Source organism: Phyllobates terribilis, unplaced genomic scaffold (assembly GCF_046119375.1).
Source record: "Phyllobates terribilis strain yellow unplaced genomic scaffold, ASM4611937v1 Scaffold_9__5_contigs__length_417890890, whole genome shotgun sequence".
Taxonomy (NCBI): Eukaryota; Metazoa; Chordata; class Amphibia; order Anura; family Dendrobatidae; genus Phyllobates; species Phyllobates terribilis.
In genome coordinates, this window is record NW_027362769.1 from 357,120,898 (window position 1) to 357,140,428 (window position 19,531).

Consider the following 19,531-nt stretch of genomic DNA (forward strand, 5'->3'; position numbering starts at 1 on the left):
AGCGGCAGGAGCCGCGACCACGCCCCCTGTGACGTCACGCGCCTCAACCCTGAGCGCGGCCAAGCAGGAGACGCCACCGGCCTGGTCGCTGGGCCAAGTAACCCCGGGCGCCGCCGTCTTCACGGTGCCCTTTACATTCAGGGTGCCCCGAGCCTGGTCGCAAGGCCTGGTGAACCCGGGCGCCGCCACCACAACAGCGCCCTCAACGTCCACAGCGCCACACCTGGGTGAAGACCTATTTGCCCAGCACACATGCCCGGATGGGCAGCCCTTTGTGTGGCCACCGGAGTTCCACCATCCCCGACTCCGGAAAGAAAGACCTCTGGATGAGCCCCTGATCCCGGCTCCGGCGCCCGTCAAGATGACCCCGCTCTCGTTAGAGGAGGCGCAGTTTGAGTGGGACCCCGCAGGAGGAGACCTCATCGGGTTCACTCAAGAGGACCCAGACGGGTCTGAAGAATACAGGGAGGAAGCATCAGGAGGACGCCGTTATTAGAGTACGGTATGAGAACTGTTATAAGTACTGCTGCTAGTTAAAATATAGTCCCCGTTGGGACCAGTGAACTGTTCCAGCGTGTCCCATCTCCCCACAGGCTGAGGACTGTGAGCAGCCATCCCCTTTCCCCACTGGCCGAGGACTGAGAGCGGCCATACCTCCCCTTGTATATAGTTGCGCTTTCTAAGGCGCCCCCTACTGGTTTTATAGGAAAGCTGTGTTTTTCTTGAAGAGACTGTGGCACTTCCCTGGTCACTATTTGCACAAGTGGCCAGAGGTCAAAAATGTTTTATAGGAAAAGTTTTATTATGCTGAAAGAGTTAATATTATTATATGATGTGTCCGTAACATTTGATGCTGGTAACATTATAAGTGAGAAGTACCTCCCATAAAGGGATGATTGAAGGATAATGTTTATAATGTTTGATATGTTTATGATGTTTTGAAAAAATTGTATGTTTTTGGATGTTTATTCTTTTACAGCCCGAGGACGTGCTGTGATTTACCAGGGGGGAATGTAGCACCCTGAGGATTCGGCTGCTACAGGGGTATTGCACCTCACTCCAGAGGTGTGGTATTCCACTCCCGGGTAAGGATGGAGTGTGGAACTGAGCTAGTAGGCTGCATGCACTACATACATCCCATTTCCGGGGGACAGAACGACGGTACTCCCACCAGTTTATGTGCAGGTACGACAGCGTCTGTCCCTGGCTGGAGTGGGAGGGGGGTGGAGCATCCCAGTAGTGTAGGGGCAGATAGGGGGAGTAGTCTGGGTAAAGATAGGAGCTCATTGGGTGCTGGTCACCTGAGCTCACACATAGAGGGAGTATATAAGGTGGGCACCATCTTAGAACAGGGTGAGAGTTTAGCCTGAGGAGCAGAGCAGAGGAGCTCAGCCAGGAGGGCTGACAGGGAGCTGTGGCTCCGGCTGGGCCCAGCTCCAGAGCAGAGCCTGCAGAGGGAGAGAGGAGAAAAGAAGGACCCAGAGAGGAGACAAGAAGGGAACCCCAAGATCCCAGAATAAAGACAAAAGGGTGAAGGGTTGGCAGACAAGGGTACCGGATCCCAAGCTGGCAGAGGCCAAAACCAACCTTAGCCAGGAACCGGAGGTCGTGGTCAGGATCTGCCACGACCCTCACCAAATCCACTAGAAAGGCACACCTAGTATAGGGTCAGGGAGCCCAAAGGAGGCTTGACCACCAAGAGACCCGAGGGAGCCGGCCAAAAGTGGATCCCTGGTGGGAACGGCCAGAGGAAGGGAGAGTCAGAAAGGAGCTCAGGACCACGCTCCGGAATCGCCTGGGGGTTGGCCGAGTCCAGGACCTGGTGGACGCAGCACGGCTCGGGTGGTCACTCAAGGCCAGAGTGACCAAGAGAACACCAGTAAGTAAAAACCCTGAACTGCATCTCCTGACTCTGAATCTTCTTTCTGCATCATCACAACCCCCATCATCTACACCTGCTGCCCTGAGGCCATACCCCTCCCGTTGGGGGTTATACCATCACTGCTGCACATATACCACCGGCCTCAGCGGACTGCTCTGCAGCGGCGGCGTCAAAGCCGCACTCAACGGGTGGCGTAGTCGACAATCAAGTTAACATCTACTGCCATAGACTGCCACTTAGTTTGACACCCTGGGCACGGACCGGGTCACCGCCACAAGGACTACTACCCCCATCGAGATCCGGCTCCGGGTATCCCCTACAGCACTGGCCCAGGGGGCGCGTCATGAGGAGCACACATAGACTATTAAGTGACTGGCTACTATTTATTGTTGTTATCGCCATTACAGCTAATATTGTGTGATTTGATACCCTATACCCCAACCACCGACTGTTTCCATAATTAACACCTTCATTTCCATGCTAGGAAAATGAATAGCTCAGTTGGTTACTTCCACCTCATCTCTATTTGCATGTTGCATTCTAGTAACCTGTTCACAGAGACACAAAGTCAGGGCGTAAAGGTTTCCATGCTGATTCCATCTTAAAATGAGCGTTAAACGCCAACAATCGCACCGTCATTCTGTATCAGCACCGACTATAGCTCCACCACTGGCTAAAACAATAACAGGAAAAAAAAAAACGTTTTAATCTCTGAATCACAACCGGTGACGAAAACTCTCACAGCAGAGATGGAAGTAGTGGAAGCTTTAACCACAAATGTGCTGGCGTTCACAGACCGGCCTTTTACAAGCATTTAGAGTAAAACGTAACATGCGCCATTAAAAAGAAAAATCTCTATAAATTTAATTAAGCAACATTTAAACTCCAAAGTGCCCTTAAGCAAATTGATTCATGTGCATGTTCCTATGCGAGAGCCATAAATGGATTTCAAACTCTCAGTTCCAATGCAAAATAAAAAAAAACACGAAAGCTGCAAAATAAATTAATGCAGTTGTCGTCCTTTTACATCAGGAGCTAAAAAGTCTTGTAAACTTCTTCAGGCGGCTTCTTACAACAATTTGCCTTTAAATGAAAGCTTACTGTAAAAATCAATGAACGATACATGTATTGTCTACATGAGTACTTTGCTGAGATATTAGTGAAAATATAAAAGGGGTTGTCCAGGTTATCCACTCTATGTGACTGCAGACTTGTGAATCCTCACAGTGCACACGGTCAAGATTTTCCAGTGCTGATACCGGAAGTGGACAGTCATTTAACTGCTAATACGCGATTTGCTTACTTTCTGGCCACATTCCAACTAGACGTGTCCAGTCTCGCTCAATTCACATGTATTGAATGAAACCACGCACGTCTAGTTGGCACATGACTGAATGTAAGCAAATCGCATACTTGCGGTCACAGACCCCCTCCCACTCATGGCAACTCTACTGGAAAATCCTGATAGCGCGCACATTACACGCTATGAGGATTCACAAGTCTGCAGTCACATAAAGTGACTGCAGACTTGAACCCCAAGTCTGGACAACCCCTTCAACCCCTTGATTTTTCATTTAGTGTGTGTTAGCATAATTTCAAGAAATGGATAACTGAATTTTAATGGATTTAAGTTGCAGTATCAGGCAAAACAAAATGAACGAGGCTGTCTGTTTGTCTGAATCTGAGTTTTTTTCCTGATTAATGGGGTTTTGGGACTAAACCCAAACTTATCCTTAGAATTGGCCAAAAAATAAACTCTGATCATATATGATAATAAGGGCACAAATTGCCCAATGGGTCATATGGACCCTTTAACATGGATCGACCAGCAGAATTATATGGCACGCCTTTAATAGCTTGTTTACACAGGCAGACCAAGGTCATCTGTAAAAGGTCTTTCAGTGCGGACCGGCTGCCATGGATCTTGGCAGTCCTCTTTACACAGGATGATGCACCTTCAAGAACTAAGAGCAATTCACTTGATGAATGAGCGTTTTGCTCGTTCATCGTGAGATCGGAAGCTTGTTTATAATGCAAGATAATGGTGACACATGGGTTTTTAAGAACGCTTATTCACGATAATTGTTGGTGTAAATTCAGCCTCTCACTGTCTTTTAGACTTTATTGACTTTATTGATGGCTTGACCATTTTCCCACGATCACATGCTACTTGCATAAATTACAATGCTGTAGAGATTAACTTAAAACAAAGATGGTGCCACCAATCAACACCAAGCACCAGCTAAGGTTAATTGAGTAGAGTCGGAGCACATGCAACCTCATAATCGTATGCGATCAGGGTTAATTTTTCGGCAATCGGACCTTTCTCAATGGCAACAAAATCTAATCTCAAATAACCCTTTAAGTAATAGTCAACTAGCCGCCAACTAGCCTTGCCAAGAAAATAAACCATTTGGTGATTTCTTTTGTATTCTTTATGGACTGTTGACCACCCCATGGACAACTACCAAGATCCATGAAGGTCATTGCATTAAGAGAGGATTATTCCTTTAAAAAGTTTCTTTCTTTTGATCCTTTTGTCTTCTACAGAAGCAATTCCTTGTATTGTATATTCTTTTTTTCCATAAATGTTTGTTCTCCGTTCTTTACGCCAAAGGTTTTCCTTATAGTAAGAGTCTGCGTAGTGAAAGCAGATGAGATGCCGGCTCCACCTGTATAATGCCACATTCCTCCAGGACATGCTGCGTGAACGCATTAAATAATTATGATTCTGCATCCAGTACTGTCACCCAGCTGCTCGTTGCCGGCTCATTGGCCACCAGGAGGATCTGTAAACTGTAGGAAGCCCTGAGGAGTTATTTGGAAGGAAAGCGTGGTCATTCCTGGGATGCCCAGACCTGGCAGCTTATCCAGAGCATTTAATTACAACAAATGATGCCGATGACAAGGGATGATGCTTCTCTAGAGCTTACAGTTGGTGAGAGATCCCAGCATGGAAGGAAACATGGACTGTGCCAATGTAAAACACAGAAGCTAAATGCTAATCTTCACTACAAGAACGCAGCTACAGTACGTGACTATTGTTCCATACACTGGTATCGGCGTGAAATTAAACTATTTATTTTCTGTCTGATGCCTGTCAACTAATCTCGAAACTGTGTTCACTCTACTTAGCCTTAATTCCAACTCAACGTGGAATTTAAAATATTATTATTGCACATTATTTATCTAGTATGTCATTCAAAGGATACCATATATGAATCTACTCCATGGAAAACATCAGTTTTTTGGGAATTTTTCTTAAAAATGTTGGACTATTTGTTGTACAGCTTCTGGATACCCACAGTTGTGGTAGAAACTTCACAGAGCAGATTACATGGGATAACAAGCTTTTACTTCTCAGAACATGAGGTAAAGAAAAAAACTCACAGTCACACAGTACTGCACCAGGAAGTAAGAACAAAACAGAAAATACAAGAGAGACCTTTTTTCTTTTACAATACAGTAAACAAGGAAACTTTACACAGCATCACCATCTACTGTCAGATCAGCATAAAGTCCTCCTTCACACAAACAAAGAAGTCCACAACTGTTGCATATACCAACACTATTTGTCTTCTACAGCTTCTATGTATAATAGTACATGGATGGGTGCAGCTTGAGATAACAGTGAATCTATCTGTGAACTCGTCTGACAATGGGGTTTTTAACTCGTATGTTTCCTATCTTGAAATATCAAGAGAAGTATCAGTTGAAAGTCAAGCTTTTGCTCTTATTATCATTGGGAATTACAAGCATTATCCAAAGATACAAAAAGAAGAGAGCCAATTAAAGCAAATATGTTTGCATGCTGTGTTATGTAATCTAAGAGCAGCATGATGTAGGGGCAGAGACACTGATTCCAGCTTTGTATCACTTACTAAGATGTGTTTTGTTTTGCTGTTTCCTTATAGTCAGTGTTTTATCACTGCAGGACTAGGTGTCTTGTGCCTCCTAGTCCAACCACACCCCCACCACTGATTGGCAGATTTCTGTCAATATTGTAGTGTACAAATAAAGCAGCCAATCAGTGGTGTGGGTGGAGTTATACAGAGCTCAGCATTCCGAGCTCTGCTAGATCTGCGGCAGAGAAAACTGTGATTGTATCACAACTGCTGCACCCAGTAAACTAATCATTCTGCTGTGAAATTAAATACAAGACGCAAGATAGATACAGAATTAGCATATACCCTCCTGTGAGTAAGTAAATAGCAATAGTACATGTCAATATCATAAACACTGTAAACACTGTCTATGATCAAAAAAGCGTAAAATCCATCCCACCAGCGACAAGGTGTACCCAAATCGGGACCCTACTATCTTCTAGTATTAAATCCACACTTTGTGTCAGACGACCTCATTATAGATAGGGGTAGAGAAGGACCAGGGTCCGACTAGACAGACACCATATTAATGTAATGCCTTACTCAGAAAGAAAGAGCCGCACCCCTGTTTGTACAAAGTACAAAAAACTACAGCAAAACCAAAAAGCGTAAATTGGTATACGTGCAACGTGTAAGAGCATGTTCACACTGTGGCCATTTCACACACAAAGCCTAAGACACAAAATAAGCATATACCCTACTGTAAGTAAGTAAATTGTAATAGTACATTGCATATAAATAACATAGGTTACATTGCAAAAACCTGATAAAAAAAATCCTAAAGGCTGTGTGCCCACGATGCATTTTTTAAGCGTTTCCGCAGCGGCAAAAACGCTGCAGAAATGCTTAAAAAACACATGGTAGAAGGTCTGCCATGTCCCCCAATGTTAATCCGCATGTGCTGTGCACATGCTGCGGAAATTTCCGCTGCGGATTATCATTGCGGAAAAAAACGCAGCACTACCAATTATTTTGCGGTAGTGCTGCGTTTTTGCCGCCATTAACTGGCATTAGAACGCGCCAATTCCGCGAGACTGCATCTGTACATGCGTAATTGGCGCGTTCTAATGTGCGGATGGTACCCGGGTGTGGAGGACAGGAGAGTCTCATCCACTCCCAAGTACCATTAAAAAAGCTGTAAAAAAAGAATAAAATAAAAGATAAATATATACTTACCTTCTGGCGGCCCGCGCTGCGCTCCTTCTTGCTTCCCAGCACTTCGGGATGGACTGGAGGACCTGCGCTGACGTCAGAGTCATGTGACGGGTCACGCGACGCTGACGTCGGCAGGTCCTTCAGTTACCGCTGCCTGCAAGGGAGAACGGAGTGAAGCAGGACACCGGGGGCCATCGGAGGGTAAGTATACATTTATTTTTTTATTTTTTACCATTCTTTCGGACACACTATATAAATCCATGCCGGTTGCATGGATTTATATAGTGTGACCAAGTTGTCAAGCACTTTCCAAGTGATGCTAAAATCGCTTGTCAACCCGCATGTGGAAATGCAAGTGAAGAACGCTTCACTGTTGTCCCTGGCAGGAAAACGCATGTACAATCTGCATGTACAATCCGCATGTACAATCCGCATGTACAATCTGCATGTACAATCCGCATGCGTTTTTTTCTGCCAGGGGAGATGCAGAAACGCTCAGGAAAAAATCCGGAGCATTTCTGCATCGTGTGCACATAGCCTAAGTCTACAAAACTATCTCAAGTAAGTCAAGATGTACAGGGGGTCTGGAAAACCATCGTCAAAAGCCTCTTACCTAACTACCCAGTACCCTGCTCTACACTGTCTTCTTCTTTTGAGGAGGTCTCTGGTTTGGTAATATCCTAAATCATGTCGCAACGCTTGTTAACCTCTTAAAGTTTGAAGTTTGGACTCACCTGTTCATGCAATGGTGTTCCTTGTTTTTATTGGAATGCGCACATTGTATAGTTTGACAAAAGGCAGCAAAACCACAAATGGATTAATCCTTACAATTAATCCCTTAAAGGGAATTTGTCAGCAGGCTTTTCTATGTAATCTGAAGACAGCATGGTGTAGGGGTTAAAACACAGATTTCAGCAATGCCTCTCTTATCAAGCTCTGAAGTTTTGTTTGCTTACAATGACTGTTTTAGCATCAGTAGCCTAACATTGCCGTGACTATCTGGTAGCATGCCTCTTGGTCTGACACATCCCCTCCTGTGATATAGGAAGCTCACTGTCTAGTGGGCAGGATTAGCTTCCTCAGCTCTGCTTTATGCTAAATCTAAAAGCTCTAATTGTGTGAGAACGGCTGCCCCCAGTAATCTAAGTGATACATCCTTAGATTCAGATTCTCTTTGCCTACATCAGGTTGCTCTCAGATGAGGTAGCAAAAACCTGCGGACAGATTCCCTTTAAGTACATTGCATATGACTGATGGCAGCATTTAATCAGCCGTTTCCCAGCCTCTTTGTTCCGGGTGCCAATCAGCCACGTCCATGATGCAATTGTGGAAAGCTAAATTTATTAACATGTGGCTGTCATGTTTGTTCTCCTAGGCTTCATAGAAGACCATGACTTTTACTATATACTGCAATACTGCAGTATTTAATTATATAGTACAAACAATGAAATGATCGCAGGTCCACGTCCCCTATGGAAAAAAAAAGTGAAAATTAAAAAAATAAGAACGTTTTTTAAAAGTATTTAAAAAATAAAAACATAAAAATTCAAATCAACCCAAAATTAATTGGTTAGAAAAGAATTCGTAAAAATTAAAAAAAATACATACATGATATTGCTGCATTCGTAAATGTCCGATCTATGAAATATAAAATTGTTTAATTAGTGCTGTAAATATTGTAAAGAGCAAAAACAATGGAAACACTAAAACTGCAGGGATTTTGTCACCCAAAAAAATGCAATAAAAAAGAAATCAAAATGTAGTATGAAACACAAAATGATATCAAGAAAAACTGCAGCTCAACACAGAAAATACAAATCCTCACATGGCTTCATGGTAAAATAAATAAGTTATAGGATATAAACCAATTTTTGAGATTTTTTTTAAGCCACTAAAATAGTAAATAATTAAAATGAAGCCCAAAAGACAAAGGCAGAATGGTGTTTTGTTTATTATAAATGGTGTCTTGTAAAACTTGCAAATCGTTGTGCACAAAAACAAGCTACGTTGATGGAAAAATAACTAAGCTTGGGTTTTTTGAAAAAAGGGGAGAAAAAGGAAAACTTAAAAAATTTAAATTGGCTGCATCCTTAAAGGGGTTGTCTAGTCTTAAGCTACAAGTATTCGCACTGTGAGGATTTTTCGGTACCGATGTCGGGAGCGGATGGTCATGTGACCACAATTTTGCAATTTGCATACTTCCGGCCACATTCCGACTAGACTGTATTCAACCTCAGTCAATACACTTACATTGAGTGAGGCTAAGTCCATCTAGTCGCCACGTGACCGCATGTATGCAAGTCACATATTTGTGGTCACTCACCCGTTGCTCCTAGCGCTGGCACAGAAGAATCCTCACAGCGCGAAGTGAGCACGATGTAAGGATTCACAAGTCTACAGTCACATTTAAGACTGGAGAAACCATTTAAGTGATTGCAGACTTGGACATTGACTTATAGAATAGATACCTTTGATAGGTGGCACTTGAGAACAGCTTTTGTTCCTCCTTGGGAGAGCTAATTTGCATACCTCCAAAATATATGATACACCCTACCAGCTCTACCATCTTACTATAACTATAATACCTACCAAAGTTAAAGGGAATCTGTCAACAGATTTTTGCTATGTAATCTGAGAGCTGCAGTATGTAGGGGCAGAGGCCCTGTTTCCAGCGAAGTGCTGCTTACTTGACAGCTTGGTGCAGTTTTGATGAAATCCCTGTTTTTTCTTCTGTAGATGTAGCAGTGCTGTGAATGTTGAGTTGTGTATAACCCCGCCCACACCATTGATTGGCTGCTTCCTGTGTACACTGTGACCAAGCTACCAATCAGTGGTGAAGGCGAGGTTACAGATAAGCTGGACTGGCTCACAGGGGACACCTAATCCTGTAAAAATAATCTCCTCCTGATAAAACACTAATTGTATTGAAACTACAGCATACCGCCTAATAAGTGATACATCCCTGGAATCAGGCTCTCTGCCCCTACATTAAATATCAAAAATCTGCTAACAGATTCCCTTTAATGCCACTTTAAAAGCAAAGAGTATTTTTGCCAAACATTAATTTGTCTTAGGTTTTTACAGTCTTTTTTAATTGTCCAAAAAGAAATCAAGAAATAACTTTTGTATCAGAAACTCAAATTGATTTGCGCTATATGACCACTTTTCCAGAACCTTATCTGACATACGAGCTCTACAATATCATTGTATATATAAAACACAACTCTATAGCACTATGAATATGTCACCTAAGAATTCAACCAGGCCAAATAACGTCATCAACAGATCGAAGAATTTAATAGATACAAGTGTCTTATTTGTCCTTAAGTGAATGTTCTGAGGACATAAGAATCTGACAATTGTCGATAGCTTTCTTCAGTTTGACGCTTCAAGGCCATTTCCCATAGAAAATGACAATAACCGTAGCTGTAACGTAGGCTCGTTGGCTTTGAGGGCAAATGTTACACACATCAAAGGACATAGGACTTTCTACGAGGTTCTAGAGTCTTGCCGTTGAATTTACGGGAAGACACAAAAGATTACAGAGTGTTGTATGTCGCCTTCCATTACATCAACCTAGGAAAAGCATTAAAGCAATGAGCCGTCTGGAGAGAAAGCCCAGTCTAGCTGTGATTCTCCCCTGTCTGATCAGATGTCATGGTGCATCACTTCTCATGCCCCCAAACACAAAGCGAAAGCGTTTAGCGCTAACCAAAGCCGGTAGAAATGCATTTGTTTAAATTGTCAAAGAAAATTAACTTTTTTTGTTTTCTTTTTTTTTTTCAACTTGGAAGTGACGTCTACCATTGGACTGAAGGAGCCGAGGGATTGAGCATCTTCAATTCTCACCTTATTTAATTCACAGAACGCATTTCACGATGAGCGTTTTGTCAGCTGTTCTTTTAGAAGCGTTTGTCTAGTGATACCGTACGCTGACATCAAGCTGTCAGAAAGCAAGGGGTACATCAAATATTTATCGGTCATACTAATGTACCAGCAAAGGGTCTTTCTTACAGTATTAAGCCTTAACACAGTTATATCCTCCCAAAAAATATATTTCAAACTAATCTTGTTGAAGGCGATGGGTCACAAACAATAGTCTGCTGTACTCTTGGCTTCACATATTCAGAAATGAGTGGCAAGACATGGCTAACTTAAAAAAAATTATGATACTCTGTCAGGAGATGTTTATGTTATATGAGAATATATGTGGACACCCAATGTGTCACAGGTGTGTCAGGTGTGACTGACAGTCACTCTGGATCCGGCTGTAGAAGGTCACTGATCTTGGCATTGCAGACACCTTCTTGATCCTCTGATCTCTGTAGTATAGTGATATCCTTCTCCCTTTAGGACCCAGCAGAGACCTCCACCTTCTGCTGCTGATTGACACACCCTTGCTTGGTAGTTAAAAACTCTCAATTTCTCTAGAGAGTCACCGGTGATAGTTCTATGTTCCTCTGTGCAGGCTTGGAGTACTAGTAGTCGGCTAGTTTCTTCTTTGGTTCCGTTGGAGGACAGTTGGCGTTATCTCTCTGGTGTCTGCTCAAGCTAAGTGTATTCCCTTTGTTTGTTTACCTTGTGGTCTTTAGTTATAGTGGGGCCTGACTAGTGTTCACCCCGTCCCCTCCCTACCTAGGGCTTAGCTCTAGGGACATTCAGGAATTTGGTTTGCTGCTCGGCGATAGGTGCGGAACCTATATAGGGACGATAGGGTAGTCAGGGTGATATTATATCTGCCTAGGGGTCTCCACTCCCCCTTTCCCTAGTTTTTGGGCTCCCCTCTCCCTCTTCTCGTCATTGTACACTTGTTCCTTCCCTCACCTTGCATGACAGCAGATTATTAAAGGTATTGTGCCTACTCTTTAATATTAATTTTTACAACAGATATTTTTATATCAAGAATAAAACAAAAATTTTAAACTTAGTTTGCTCACTTAATTCGGGATATTGCCGATTAGAGTTCATTCCATTTCAGGATTGAAATTTCCATCTTGATAACTTCTTTCATATCGGGGACCATCATTTTAGTATATTAAATTAAATACTTAATTGTAATTCCTCTTGTCCCCCTGAGTATTACTTTTTTTTTTTCAATAAGCCATACAGTTCCAGAGATATGGGCCATTCTTTTTAGTGCTATTTTTTATGTTTTTTTACTAAGAGGGTGTGGCTTTTAGAGTAATAATGATGTCTAAAGACACGCCCCTGAGGATCCTGTGAGATGCACCTCCTTTGTAAAGGCCATAAAAATTGCTCTAAATTAAAAGGCCCATATCTCTGGAACAGTATGATGGATTTTAAACAAGAAAATCTGTCACACTCAGAGAAGCTAGAGGACTAAATTAAGTGTAAAAACGGGTGACTTTTGACCTGGTGACAGGTCCTTTTTTAACCTACAGACACCATGTTGCTTATTCCTTATGTACTTTAATATGAAATAAAAAATAAATCATGTGCCAGAAAATGCTAGAAAAAAAAGCTATAAATAAATATACTCATCTACATTCATTTACAAGAAAGAATTTGAGTGGGACTTATTTGGATAATGAAGAAAATAATGAATCCCAAAAAAATATATAGGAAAAGTAGTAAATATATTGTTATTATTGAACACGAAATGTTAATTCATGTTGACGAGTCCAATTATTTTGGAAGCAAAATGCTTTTGTCAACTTACTTTCTACTTACAGTTTTTTTTATTATGAGTAAAATGTCATCTCAAGTGCTGCAGAAATTGCTTCTTTTCATTTGATGAAACCATTTATGTAATATTTATTGGTGTAGCCTGATAAAACTGAAGAGAATAATGGAAAATAAAGCAGGTAAATATTTTGATGGTCTGCAACATAAGGGGCATCAGCAGAAGTCATCTAGTAAGGGCGATATCAGTTTTAAACAGGTGGACAGCAGATCCCAGGTCAGTAGGGAGACTTTACAGATATCCTCGTGTACTGTTAGCGGGCTCGGACTGGCCCACAGCAAAACCGGGAAATCCTCCGGTAGGCCGTCCCTGTGAAATACTTCTAATGAGTAATGCTATTACACTTGATTCACAATTTGCAGAAAAAGGTAAAAATATTATATAGAAACAAAAGTAAATTTGCATACTAGGGTCACGTAACTTTTGGATGTAGCTGAACAGTGGACCCCAAGAATCAAAGGTGGGCTTTTGCCAGTACAGTTCGACAGTGCCTGTTAGTGTCTGCACAGTGTCAGTAGTGATGAAAATGATCTATAGGATCCCATACACCCTGAATAAGCCAAAATAATTTATGTTTTCATATGTTGGACTTTTATGTATAAGCTATTTTTTTATTTTAATCGCTGTGTACTACACTTTTATATGTAGTGGGAGGTATACATTATTTTAAAATGCCATTCAATGGCCAATGTATGTCTTTACGTGTCTGTATAGTGGCATACATTGGGACTTTTGCCAGATATATACCTCCAATGGATATAAAATTCCAGATGTATGCAGAGTCATAGGTAAAATTTTAAATAATAGCTCTGTCAAAATAAAAAAGGCTTTACTTTTCTATTAAACAAATATGGATACATTCATTTTTTTATTTTTTTACTTATAGGCATGAATTTTGGGCTAAAAATAATTTTTGTTATTGGTTTTCTGCCTGCAGATTGAGGAAACTGAGAATCAATCAGTGAGCTTGCTCTGATAACTTTATGTATGTGATTTGTATATGACCACATACTCACATGGGGCATACAGGGGAATCATGACAGTGTGCACATTGCACACTGTCACAATTTGTCAGCCTGCACTCACATAGACTGAGAGAAGACTTTTCTTCCTACACTGTAAATAGACTTTTTGCTTTGGCTTCTTATCCTAAGGCCCTATAAGTGTAAAACACCTTTAACTGAGAAACCAGCAGTGAGTTTCCCCTTGTGGGGCGTTTTTAACTCTGTTATATGTCTTATTCTAAGCTCCTCTCAGCCAATGACCACATTAAAGTTCTGCCCATCTTTGATGTGGTCTGTGCATGTTTGCAAAGCGCATACATGTGGTCAGTTGAACAATCGCTTGTACTGGGCATACAGGAGAATCTTGACAATGTGCACATTGCTCACTATCACGATTCAGCAGTCTGCAGTCAATCAGAATCACTGCAGACTTTTCTTTGGGGACGCTCTTTCCTGAAACTAAAAAAAAAAAACCTGAAACTGAAAAGCCTCTTTAAGTAAATCTTTTTTAGTCTCTTAAAGGGGTTTTCCCATAAACTAAAGTTCATTTTAATCAATAGATCTTGGAATAATAATATGTTCCACAATTGGTTGTGTTTAAATACAATGTTCCTGTGCTGAGATAATCTTATACATGTGCCCCTGCTGTGTACTGTGTAATTGCTGTGTCTGACCGTACAGGAACATGGTCTGATCATACCACATCTCCTGGGCAGGGGAAGAAGGAAAAGAGTATACAGACAGGACAGCCGGGGATCACAGCTGATTCTTTTTGTGAGATAAAGCATTTCACAGTCTGTTTTTAAACAATGTTTTGCTTCAAAGAAAAAATCAGCTGTGATCCCCTGCGGGAATGTCTGTATACTCTTTTTTTCTCTCTCCCCTGCCCAGGAGATGTGGAATGATCAGACCATGTTCCAGTATGGTCAGACACAGCCATTACACAGTACACAGCAGGGACACATGTATAAAATTATCAGTACAGGGACATTTTATTTAAACACATCCAATTGTGGAACATATTATTATTCCAATATCTATTGATTAAAATGATTTATTGTTCATGGGGAAATCCCTTTAAGCATGACATAATTTCTTTAAAAATTGACATACATTGAAACTTCCTTTTAATAAACATACAAATAAATAAAATAAAATATTAATAAATATAAACGGCCACTATTTCTGCATCTTCTTCTATCAGACTTGATCTCCTCTAGAGTCTATTTCCTTGGGATGAATAGATGAGAATACTTTGCTTTCTTGTAGGACTTGAACATCAGAATGAGATATGTGAGTGACTGGCAATTGCGGTGCAAGTTAATGACGGAGGAAGAGTAAATGCGCTATACACATGAAAACGCCACCTTGTTATAACACAGAAGTATTAGATACAGTCAGACTAAGCACAAATTGCTGGATGAGGAGGAAGAACATCTGTGGTGCCACTGAGAAACGTCAGATCTGCACATTCTGCAGAGTGACATCCGGGCTTTAAACAAAAGATGCATCCGTGGAATAATCATGACGGTGATAATGATCTCATTCTCCACGTATCATAATGGAAGACTTTTCTACTGTAAAGGATATTTCATTATAAAATTCGAGACAGTTTATACAAAGTGGCACAAAAAAAATCATTTCCCAGCTAATAAAACCAAAATGACGCAATATATATATATATATATTTTTTTACTGAAATTCATTTATTTTGGGCTACAAATCATTTTTGCAATTTGGTTAAAAAAATTGCACAGTTTGGCTTTTATATTCTCTTTGGTTGCTGGCTGCTGAAGGAGTTACCTGAGAATCTATCAGTGAGCTCGTTCTGATGGGAAACTTTGTAACTGTTTTAACTGTAAGTTTTTTGATGACCCCAAAGTTTAGTTCCGGTTTGATGTGTTGTGTGGTAATACAGTAAATCAGCACACAGGAGCTTAGAAAAAGACAGAAAATAGACGCTCCCCATGAGAAAGGCAGTAAAAAAATTGGGATAGTCGTAGCACTGCTTTTTTCAGACATTCATGCTCCAATGGAAATAAATTGTTTACTGAATGGTCTACGCGTTTCAGGTTCACACTTGTTAACTTGTCCTGTCGAAGCATGTAGACCATCCTACTGGAGTATGAATTTCTGAAGATGGCACTGCTACTACTACCCCCATTTTTTTACTTGTTGCATACCTCTAGCTGTCCAAATTAGATCTGGGTGAGGGATCACCAGCAGAAAGCTCTGGACGGACTGAAGTCTTTACATAACCTATTAAGGTGAGAGACGATATACAGGGGGTAAAGGGGAACCTTTTTTCTCCTACCCCACCACACAGTTGATTACCCTACAAAGCACTCTCCCATTATTTTTCTATAAATTGTTAACTGCCATTCCCATCAGGGAGAACTGACTGACAAATTCTCAGTTAATTCATTCTGCAGCCAGCGATGCTCAGGGAAACAAAGCGCCTGTAAAAGTCAAAACTGTACAAAATTTTTAATGAAATCCAAAGCAGCAGAAATTAATTTAGCTTAAAATACATGCATTTAAGTAAAAGAAAAGAAAAAAAAAGCAGCAACAAAAAGGAATGGTAAAAGTAAAAACAAAAAGAAGGGCCACTGAAGGTTTTTGTATTCTTTATCCAGGCATATGTTCAGACATAGGACCCGACGGGGCCACCGAACTTGGAAATAAACTCAGTGTGAAATGGCAGTAAGAAGGATGAAAATGACTTTTTCTGTTAACCCTCCTGCAAGAGACCAGTCCATTCACTTGTGAGCTTTCAGCTCCTCCTCTTCTTTTTATGCTCAGTGCACTTCTCTATGTTTTGTTATCAGTTTTTTTTTCATTATTGCATTTTGTGTATAAAGTGGAAAATTTTGAGTCATGCCAACACTGCAGCAGTCTAGTTAGTTGGGGGTTAGATGCCTGAAGTAGTTGATTAGCAAAGGCGTTCTTGCAGTCTAGGAGGGACAAAAATGTGAGGATTAAGCTAGTGCAGAGTCTGATGTTCAAGAATGTTGAGTGTGTCTACTGAGTACAGAAGAAGATGGTGAAAGTAAGCCGAAGAACTGTCCAGAGTATTGGATAGTCGCAAGTGTGGCCTTGAGTCCTGTCATAATGAGGTAGCCAGAAGAAGCCTGTGTGAGATGGTGTTGCGAGCTCAGGTGAACCTTGTGAGTTTAGATGATTTGGCCAATATGAAAACCAGAGACGGCAAAGAGGTTGCGATTAGTGATGAGTGAGCATGCTCGCCACTGCTCGGTACTCGCCCGAGCATCTCAGTACTCACGATGCTCGGAGCTCGCCGAGTACTTTCGAGATGCTCGGGTGGGAGCTCGGATCCCCGTCCTGCATGTCTGGCGCTATTTAGAGCACCAATCATGCAGGGATTGTCTGCCACTCACTGTAATGTCACAGCCATGGTGGTTGTGGCATTACAGTGATTGCCCAAATCGATGGGAGCAGTGCTCACAGTGAAACATAAAAAGCCGGCAATTCATCAGCGGCATACACCGGTACCCGACAATTTAGAACAGAAAAAATAGAGCATCACTCATAGATTAGATAGATAGAAACATGTCAGTCACATATATAATAAGTACAGTGACAGTGTTGGTTACTGTACTTGTTATTTAGTGTTAAAATAAAGGATTTATTAAAAAAAAATAATAGTGTTTTCATGCACTCGTCTCTTTAAAAAATCCGGCCGGCAATTCATCAGCGGCATACACCGGTACCCAACAATTTAGAACAGAAAGAATAGAGCATCACACATAGATTAGATAGATAGAAGCATGTCAGTCACATACAGTACAGACAAAAAGTTTGGACACACCTTCTCATTTAAAGATTTTTCTGTATTTTCATGACTATGAAAATTGTACATTCACACTGAAGGCATCAAAACTATGAATTAACACATGTGGAACTATATACTTAACAAAAAAGTGTGAAACAACTGAAAATATGTCTTATATTCTAGGTTCTTCAAAGTAGCCACCTTTTGCTTTGATGACTGCTTTGCACACTCTTGGCATTCTCTTGAAGAGCTTCAAGAGGTAGTCACCGGAAATGGTTTTCACTTCACAGGTATGCCCTGTCAGGTTTAATAAGTGGGATTTCTTGCCTTATAAATGGGGTTGGGACCATCAGTTGTGTTGTGCAGAAGTCTGGTGGATACACAGCTGATAGTCCTACTGAATAGACTGTTAGAATTTGTATTATGGCAAGAAAAAAGCAGCTAAGTAAAGAAAAACGAGTGGCCATCATTACTTTAAGAAAGGAAGGTCAGTCAGTTTGAAAAATTGGGAAAAGTTTGAAAGTGTCCCCAAGTGCAGTTGCAAAAACCATCAAGAGCTACAAAGAAACTGGTTTACATGAGGACCGCCCCAGGAAAGGAAGACCAAGAGTCACCTCTGCTTCTGAGGATAAGTTTATCCGAGTCATCAGCCTCAGAAATTGCAGGTTAACAGCAGCTCAGATTAGAGACCAGGTCAATACCACACAGAGTTCTAGCAGCAGACAAATCTCTACAACAACTGTTAAGAGGAGACTTTGTGCAGCAGGCCTTCATGGTAAAATAGCTGCTAGGAAACCACTGCTAAGGACAGGCAACAAGCAGAAGAGACTTGTTTGGGCTAAAGAACACAAGGAATGGACATTAGACCAGTGGAAATTTGTGCTTTGGTCTGATGAGTCCAAATTTGAGATCTTTGGTTCCAACCACCGTGTCTTTGTGCGACGCAGAAAAGGTGAACGGATGGACTCTACATGCCTGGTTCCCACCGTGAAGCATGGAGGAGGAGGTGTGATGGTGTGGGGGTGCTTTGCTGGTGACACTGTTGGGGATTTATTCAAAATTGAAAGCATACTGAACCAGCATGGCTACCACAACATCTAGCAGCGGCATTAGGTTCCATCCGGTTTGCACTTAGTTGGACCATCATTTATTTTTCAACAGGACAATGACCCCAAACACACCTCCAGACTGTGTAAGGGCTATTTGACCAAGAAGGAGAGTGATGGGGTGCTACACCAGATGACCTGGCCTCCACAGTCACCAGACCTGAACCCAATCGAGATGGTTTGGGGTGAGCTGGACCACAGAGTGAAGGCAAAAGGGCCAACAAGTGCTAAGAATCTCTGGGAACTCCTTCAAGATTGTTGGAAGACCATTTCTGGTGACTACCTCTTGAGGCTCATCAAGAGAATGCCAAGGAGTGTGCAAAGCAGTCATCAAAGCAAAAGTTGGCTACTTTGAAGAACCTAGAATATAAGACATATTTTCAGTTGTTTCACACTTTTTTGTTAAGTATATAATTCCACATGTGTTAATTCATAGTTTTGATGCCTTCAGTGTGAATGTACAATTTTCATAGTCATGAAAATACAGAAAAATCTTTAAATGAGAAGGTTTGTCCAAACTTTAGGCCTGTACTGTATATAATAAGTACAGTGATAGTGTTGGTTACTGTACTTGTCATTAAGTGTTAAAATAAAGGATTTATTAAAAAAAAAATTGGCGTGGGGTTCCCCGTAATTTTAGTCTCTAGCGGAGGTTAAGCAGAAGGCTGGGGCAGATGTTTGAAGCCTGGGAAGGGGATAATACCCACGGAGCTTCCCAGGCTACTAATATCAGCCCCCAGCTGAATACCTAGCCTTTACTAGCTATTAAAATCTGGGACCCAAAAAAAAATGACGTGGGGTCCCCCCTATTTTAATAGATAGCAAAGGATAGGCAGACAGCTGGTGGCTGATATTAATAGCTCAGGAAGGGTGCCATGAATATTGGCCCCCTCCCAGGCTAGAAACACCAGCCGTCAGCCGCACCCCCAGAAATGGCGCATCCATAGGAGTGCAGGCATGCTTGCGCTCTGCAGTATCTCTGAAGGATGACAAGCTGGAAGGC